General features: G+C 37.3%; 1 pseudogene; it reads left to right on the forward strand.

Annotated features, from left to right (window-relative positions):
* Positions 1 to 1,156: 1,156 nt before the first annotated feature.
* LOC116880456 lies at positions 1,157 to 1,631 on the forward strand (annotated as a pseudogene).
* The last annotated feature ends 6,882 nt before the right edge of the window (positions 1,632 to 8,513 follow it).

Genomic DNA, 8,513 nt, shown 5'->3' on the forward strand with positions numbered 1-8,513 from the left:
AAATAAAATCTTAAAAAAAAAAAAAAGTTAAATATTCAGAGTAATGTGGGAAGTTCATAGATAGTTGGTAAGGGCCAGAACAGGGAATAACAACTGAACTGACAAGTCATTTGGCACTGTATAGATATAACTCTAAAAAGATAGTGATACTCACATATCCAGAAATAAGCTGAGAAAATGCAGGTTCACACCTAGCCCCATATTTATATATATATATACTTTTATGACCAAGAGAAATTCCCTTAGAATTTTTACTCATTCATGGACTTCAGAAGCCAAAATTACCACATCCATACAAGGACGAGGCATTACATCTCCTGACTATTTGGGCATAAACATGTATTAACATTCACTCATGATGTATGAAAAAGCAGTTCTGGTTGCTCTTGTTAATCTACAAAGCATCATTTTTATAATTTCTGTGGTCCACATACTCTCAAACTCCATAATTTCAATATTTTAAAGGAATATAGCAACTGTCAGAAAAAGTTTTATATGAAAATAAGTCACAAACAAACAGACACTTCTCTGAGTTTAATGTGCTAAACTCTTCTGTAATCTCTTGGTTATAATGGATGTGCACTGACATTGCCCTGACACAGTAAAAATATTGGGCATCTCTAATGCACTTGGTCATATAAATGTCTCAGCTCTGACAGTTTTCCTGAGGGTGCCAAAACTGTAGGCATCCCACGGAGTCCCACCATGAGAAGCAAAGGAAGACTGAAAGCCACAAGTTAGTTTGCACAATAGTATGGACAAGTTCCGAAGTCAGAGAATACGGGCTACTGTGCTCACTACTCCATGATGTTGGCCAAGTTACTGAGCATCTGTGAGTTTCTTTCTTTCGCTTCATAAATATGAAATTTCAAATATGTAAATATTAAGTTGTTCAAAATGAAACTTGAAAAAAAGGAGGAGGATGTCTACTACCCCCAGTCTAGGTGTGAGAACTGAATGAGAATTCAATTAAAGTCCTAAGGACAATGCCTGAAACATAGTAAACTATCAATAAACGTTAACCTTTATTGTCAGCAACTAAGAAAAATTTAAACTCATGTTCTATTAAAAAATGTATTACAAATATTAGCTTTCAGCACAGAGGAGGGGAAGGTGCTGCTGCCTTTTGTCATCCTGAGTCTGGATTCGTCTGACACCAGCCACCTCTACCATGCCGCCTAAGTTCAACCCCAAGATCGAAGTCATATACCTGACATGCAGTGGTAGGGAAGTCAATGCCACATCTGCCCTGGCCCCGAAGATCGGCCCCCAGGTCTGACTCCAAAAAACATCACCAAGGCAACTGGTGAAGGCGAGGGTCTGAGGATTACAATGAAACTGACCATTCAGAACAGGCCCAGACTGAAGTGGTACCTTCTGCCTCTGCCCTGATTATCAAAGCCTTCAAGGAACCACCAAGAGACAGAAAGCAACAGAAAAACATGAAACACAGTGGAAATACTTTTAATGAGATTGTCAACATCGCCTAACAGATGTGGCAACAATCTTTAGCCAGAGAACTCTCTGGAACCATTAAAGAGATCCTGAGGACTGTCCAGTCCGTGGGCTGCAATGTTGATGGCTGCCACCCTCATGATATCACAGATGACATCAGTGGATTGCCCAGCTAGTTACAACTGTAAAGGAAAATATTTCAGTAAAGGGTTATTTTACAACAACAAATACAAAAATGCATTATAATAATCAAGGGACAGAGACTAGAATGATCCATATAGTAATGGACTGGAGTTGGAGACATCAGTAAGAACTTAGCTTAATATGTCACATATAGTTGCAAACAGAAATATTTATACACATGTGTATATACACAAGTTAGTACACACACATATATTTCTTTGTGCTTTCAGCTGAGAGGTCTACCCCAGGAGCAAGGAGCACAGATCTTAATTTCTAATGCTGAACCAGAAGCTCCTTGGAGAAATGGCTGATTCAAGGACTGGAGAAGGAATTATATAAGATAAGCTCGGTATGTCAGAAAGTAAGAACATACTAAAAAACAAAACAAACAAACAAACAAAAAATACAAAACATTTTTGGAGTTATGTGGGAGTATGTGAAAAGGACACAGGAGCCAACTAAAAGGCTCCCAGTAGCCAAAACTGGAAAATTTTGAGCAAAAAAACAACTCAGATTATTATCCAAGATATAAAATTAGTATCCGAGTTTATACCAATATATAAAAATAATTGAACAAATTAATGAATGGAGACGAGACAATGTCTCTTGCAGAAGAATTCCAGATAATTATGTAGATACTTTTCCTCTATTGGGGGGACAACATAAATCCCAACTCCATTAATGTGACTGTTGAGAGTGGCTCTTCCAAAGAGTAAAGACTCCAAAGAGTCTGTCCTGACCCAATCTTCGGGGCCAGGACAGACATGGTATTGACTCCCCCACTAGTACATGTTAGGTGTATGACTTTGGAATTTTCTATTCTAAAAGTAGAAAGGTGAGGGAAAGAGTAACTTTAAATTGGAGAAATCTGACAAATACTACCTCAGCCAGAGTTATCATCAGTAGTCATGAATCATGATGCTAGTGTACATCTTTCATATAATGTGATGAAAATAGCACTTCCTGTCTGTGATCTTCCTCCCTAAATCCCATAGCCCAAGTCTAGGAATGCGAAAAACATCTGAAAAATTCCAATGGAGAAGAATCCTACAAAATATCTCACCAGCAATCTCTAAAACTGTCAGATTGATCAGAAACAAGGAAAGTGAGAAAATGTCACAGCCTATAGGAGCCTAAGGAGGCATGACAATTAAATGTAATATGACATACTGAATGAGATCCTGGAAAAGAAAGAAGATATTAGGTCAAAACTTAGCAACTGTGAATGAATTACAGACTTTAATTAATAATAGTGTGTCAATATTGGTTCATTAATTGCAGTAAATATGCCATACTAATGTAAAGTGTTAATAATAGAGTATACTGTGAGCTGTGTAAGCTTGATGATTCACAGACCTGTACCCCTGGGGCAAATAATACATTATATGTTAATAATAATAAAAAAATATATACTGGGTGTTGGGTATACAGGAATGTTCTTTACTGTCTTCTCAATTTTTCTGTTATTCCAAAACTGTTCTAAAAAATAGTACTAAAAATGTATTACAATAATTAGGAGCATTTTCTCTAAGATCTTATTTAACCATTTCATGAAAAGTGCTTTCATTACAATGATAGAGTTCAATTCTACCTCTGCCACTTTGCAGATGTATACATCAGCACAATTTCTTAAAGACAAGGTACCCTTTTATGTGTACAATGAAGATATAAACAACCTCAGGGATGTGGCAATGAGGAAAAAAAAAAAAGAAAGAAACCAAATACCTGGAGCTCCCAAAACAATGCTAGTCACAGAAAGCTTAAATCTGCCCAAGAGTATGCAAATGGAATATAAAGAGCCAGGATTACGATTTGGCTCCATGAGATCCCACTGCCCCTGCTCTTGCCATTATCCAACACTGGTTGTAATTCAAAAATCAGAATTCAGCCATTAATGTGGGCCAGTCTGGAACACTTACTGCCTTCAATAGCCCCTCAGCTGGGCTATGACATCGCTTAGCACTGACAATGTGAACTTGGATAATAGTCATTGTAAGTCCCTCCCTTGAGATCTGGCTGAAATGTTGACAGTGGTGATGATGGTATAGAGCCAGTTGGAAGTAATGAAGACATGAAGATGAGGGGATGACAGCAAAGCAGGTATAGAATACTGAAAGGAAGGCAGAAGGTTAAAAACTATCTATCTTGTCTTCAACAGAATTTTTTTGTTTTCCTGGCTTTCTGGAACTAGATTGCTAAATTCAGTTAAATTCAACACACTCTGATTAGGTATCCATCCTCATATAGTTCAGGATCAATATAGCACACATTATAGCATGGCAATTTTATTCAACATCACATAATTTAAAGCAACCACTTTATTTATGTATGTATGTATGTATGTATGTATGTATGTATGTATGTATGTATTTATTTATTTATTCATTCCTTAAGTAGCTTGGGCATTTTAGGTAAGGAATCCAAGACCAAGTGAATTTTCAAAATGAAAGACTTCACAAAAGCATTATGGTAGTAACAGACCTCTACAAACTATACCCTTAGCTCCCCCAGGTCACACATTCCCTCTTCTGTGCCAGGAGGTTTGAGAGAATACGTGTTCAGCATCACAAGAGGCACCGAGGGCAACACAAGACTGTATACGGTATGACTGCTCTCCTCTAGGTGCTCAAACATAGACAAGGCAGATGCACAATGGTAATTATAGAACACATTTTGTGCCTTGGTAAAGGTCTGAAAGTATAGATATGAGAGCCATAGCTGAGTTCTTATTAATCCCGCACATCCCCCAACACCTCACAGCTGCATATGTCTGATCAAATTTATACAAATCATCACATTTACATCAAATCAAACTGAGACCTCAAGTTCAGTGTTCTATAGCCACTACTTTACACTAACAACTACTGATGCAGCCAGCAAACTGTAGACATACTTTTTTTTTTTAAAGAAGGATGTCATCCTAATTAAATGGGGAAAAAATTAACTAAAGAAGAACTAGGTTATATAATGAAAAAATGAGGGTACTTCAAAAGATGATTTCCCCAAAGTATTAGAAATCATTATATATAGATTAGATCTATAGAAAATAGATTACAAAGACAGATCCTAAAAATATATAAATAAAGCTATAAATATGTAAACCATGGTCACATTATGAAGTTTGAAATATGTAACTTTTCAGCAAGGCTGCTCATAAAAATGTTACTATGACTTACAGCACTTTCTGACGTTATATGTCAGAACTCCTTAGGAATTTAATATAATTTCCTTCCGCTGTGAATTATGGACTCTTCTTGCTTTTTTCCCCCACCGTCTCTGAGCTGCATCAACTGTTTCTAAGAAACAGAAGTTGAAAGCACTGGGGAAGAATCTTACGTACAGAACATCATCTATTTTTAGACTTTAGCTCATTCTGACGTGAATGCAAGATCTACTGCAGCTATAATACCTGGGAATTTCCTGTGCTTAGTAAACAAGGTCAATATACAGCACTCACTCCATCTAAAACCGTAAAACTCACCAAATAATTGACATAGGTTCTAACGTAGGATTGAAAAGGGCTTGAAAATGTCACGAATCACCGAATCAGGTCACTGTAATAAACAAAGAGAAGCCTAAATGGAAAATGTTTTAAATATTCAACAAAGGAAGCAAGGAGAAGAGGAAAAAAATGGGCAGGGGGAAGGAAGGGTCTCTTCGTCCTCTCAGGCTGCTAGAGCAAAATACCATAGACAGGGTTTCTGATAAACAACAGAAATTGCTGCTTACAGCTCTGGAGACCAGGAGGTCCAAGATCAAGGCACTGGCAGATTTGTGTCTGGTGAGTTCAGCTTCTTCCCTGTGGGCTGACTTCTCACTGTAACCTCACATATTCAAGGGGACGAGGCAGCTCTCTCCTAGGTCCCTCTTAGGATAGCACTACTTCCATTCATGAAGGCTTCCCCCCCATGATAAAATCACCTCCCAAAGGCTCTATTTCCTCATACCATCACCTTGGGCATTAGGTCTCAACATAGGAATTTGGGGAGGACAGACACCCCAGACTAAAGCAGAGGGGGAGGCAAAGGACAGGGCAGAGCTGAAACTGACTCTCCCCTCATCCCTGCACAATGTTGGCACTAGGTATTCTCACATGTATCCTTTCACTTCATTTTCATGTAGCTTTCTGTCATTTAGACCTTCTTTGAGCCTCAGTCTCCTCATCATTTAAACCTTAAAAATGGCTGTGAAGATGAGCAATATATATTCTCACCTAATGCCTGATAGTTAGGAGATAATAAATGTCCAGGATCAGTATCAACTGCCTTCATCTATACAGCTGTTTCCTAGAAAAGCCTCTCAAGAACACTTCCGCCCCCTTACAATGGGGGGAGAAAAAGGAAAAAGGAGGCATTATTATCCTCCTTTAAAATAGGTAGATTCAGAGTCATCAGGCATCAGCTGGCATCTGAGAGAACTATTTCCAGGAAGTAAAAACTACTCTTTTTAGAGGAAATCAACACTTTCAAACCATTAGGAAACTGCTCACAGGACTGCTGCACACAGCACGTATGTCAAAGAAAAAATAATGCCCACTGAAGACTCAAACACGATTGAGAATGGCAGGAGACAGTTAAACCCAAGCCCACAAGGCTATAATACATTAAGGCCAATATAGAGTTTACCCTGAGGGTCATCATCTCTGTACTGGTATTTCCATGTTGCTTTTGCAAATTCACAGAAAAACATTTACAATTCACACATCACAGACGTAGTAAATACATAAAGAGTGAACACTGTGCTCCCTATTCTTTAAAACTACCCAGAACTACAAAACAGAATTTCCTCAATTTCTACATTTTACACTAAATTTGATTATTCTTCTTTTCAACATATTTCATGGATTCACTTTTTCTCTAAGTCATTTCCATGGTGTCAATAACTTTTGTAGCTATGTCTTCTACTGTTCGAAGAATTAGACCTTGTACTACTGGAGAAATGGAACAAATTTTAGTGAAGAGAATGTAAGTGCTCAAGAAAGATTTTTAGCATAATATGTATCACACTTACATGTATATCTGATTCTCCTCTACTAGTTTTTATGGGCAGACTTTTTTAAACTTCAGATTATAGCCCCAAAAGGAAGTTCTTTTCTCCCCATTTCTCAGTTCTGCCATATTCTCTATTGGCTTTATCGTTATGTAAGACCTCTTCATATGGGAGCAAAGACAGTTGTCTGAAGAACTCCAGGATTTGTGGTTTGTAAAATTCAGGATCAAAGTAACAAAGAATCCCCTCTTCTGCAGTATTCATATCAATCCTCAATAAAGAGGATTTATTGGCCTTATTACAATCATGGGCCCAGAGGCAGATTAATCATCATTTTTAAGTTTATACAGATCTTAAGACTGCTTCTTGGAGCAACTGAGTGGCTCAGTGGGTTAAAGCCTCTGCCTTCAGCTCATGTCATGATCCCAGGGTTCTGGGATGATCCCCACATCCAGCTTTCTGCTCAGCAGGGAGCCTGCTTCCTCCTCTCTCTCTACCTTGCCTCTCTGCCTACTTGTGATCTCTGTCTGTCAAATAAGTAAATAAAATCTTAAAAAAAAAAAAAAAAGACTGCTTCTTCTTGAAATGAAGAAGGAAGGGCTGAGGACTTTAACCATACACACCATACGTGGTACAAGAGGCGGTAAGGCGCAGTTCTCAAAAACAAAGAAAAAAGAAACAAACATAAATTTACATATCCACTCTATTTAATTCTCCTGAATTTTAGTCTTCTCATTTGTAAAATGTAAATAATAGCAATAATCTCCCTGGTCCACTGGGAAGATTGAATGAGAGAACACATGTAAACCCCCTAGCATGTGGGAGGCATCCAATAAATATTAATTCCTCTCTTCCCAACTGAGACTGCAGAACATGGTAATTGGATCGAAGAATACATGATCAGTTGTAATCATCTTTGATATGTTCATAAATAGTATGTCAACAGTACTAAGATGTATAAATAAACAAAAGTCCATCTCTAAATTTTAGTTCAGGAGTTAAAGGAAAATCATAAATTATTAAAATGGCTGGAAGTTGTAATCCTGGCACAGCACTTTGTTTTCAGTTGACTAACTTACTATACTTCAAGGTCCCTCATTATTCCATGACGATTTCATTGCTAATGAAAATGAAATTACAATGCAACAAAGCTTCATGAAGTTACTAGATGATTTCCCAATTTTTACCCTCTGTAGGTTAATCATGAATGTTGTTCTCATTTCAGAAATCTCTAATGCCAATCTTACTATTCATGTCACAGTTAGCATTAACATGCAGAACTTTCATTTGGAGACACACAACTAATGACACTCTAGTCTTGACAAAATAGCTATTTGATGTCCCAAACAGACTGACAACGGTTAGAACTGCTTCAGTATTTCAGATTGAACATTCACAAAATAATTAGCAAGCTCAGAATAAGATAGCAAGAAAAATTGCTGCGTTCTTTCCAATTGAAAGGCCAGTGTTTATATATTTTATTGTGTGTCCTAGTCTTTACATACCTTCTCTCCCAATACAGAATTTCACATCCTTCTTATCCATGAAAGTTCACATGCAGTATCTTCACATCTATCAAGTCTTCTAAATTATCTGTCACTCCCAGTTGAGTTGTGAAAGAGATCTACTCCAGCAGATATAAATGCTCTCAAGGTACTTTGTTAATATTTCTCCTGGAGAACAATTTAAATATTATACTTTACATTCTAAACATTATAGTCTTTTAATACCATTATACTCCAGAGGGTTCATAAAAAAGAGAAGGACAAGGACAATAGATCCAGTCCATAGTAATTTGGAATACTTAACTTTGCCAGTGAACACAATCAAGAGAATTCTTTTAGAGAACAATGGATCTGTAGCTCATCCCAAAGGATATATCTTGA

Source organism: Lontra canadensis, unplaced genomic scaffold (assembly GCF_010015895.1).
Source record: "Lontra canadensis isolate GAN:19392208 unplaced genomic scaffold, GSC_riverotter_1.0 scaffold1, whole genome shotgun sequence".
NCBI classification, from domain to species: Eukaryota; Metazoa; Chordata; class Mammalia; order Carnivora; family Mustelidae; genus Lontra; species Lontra canadensis.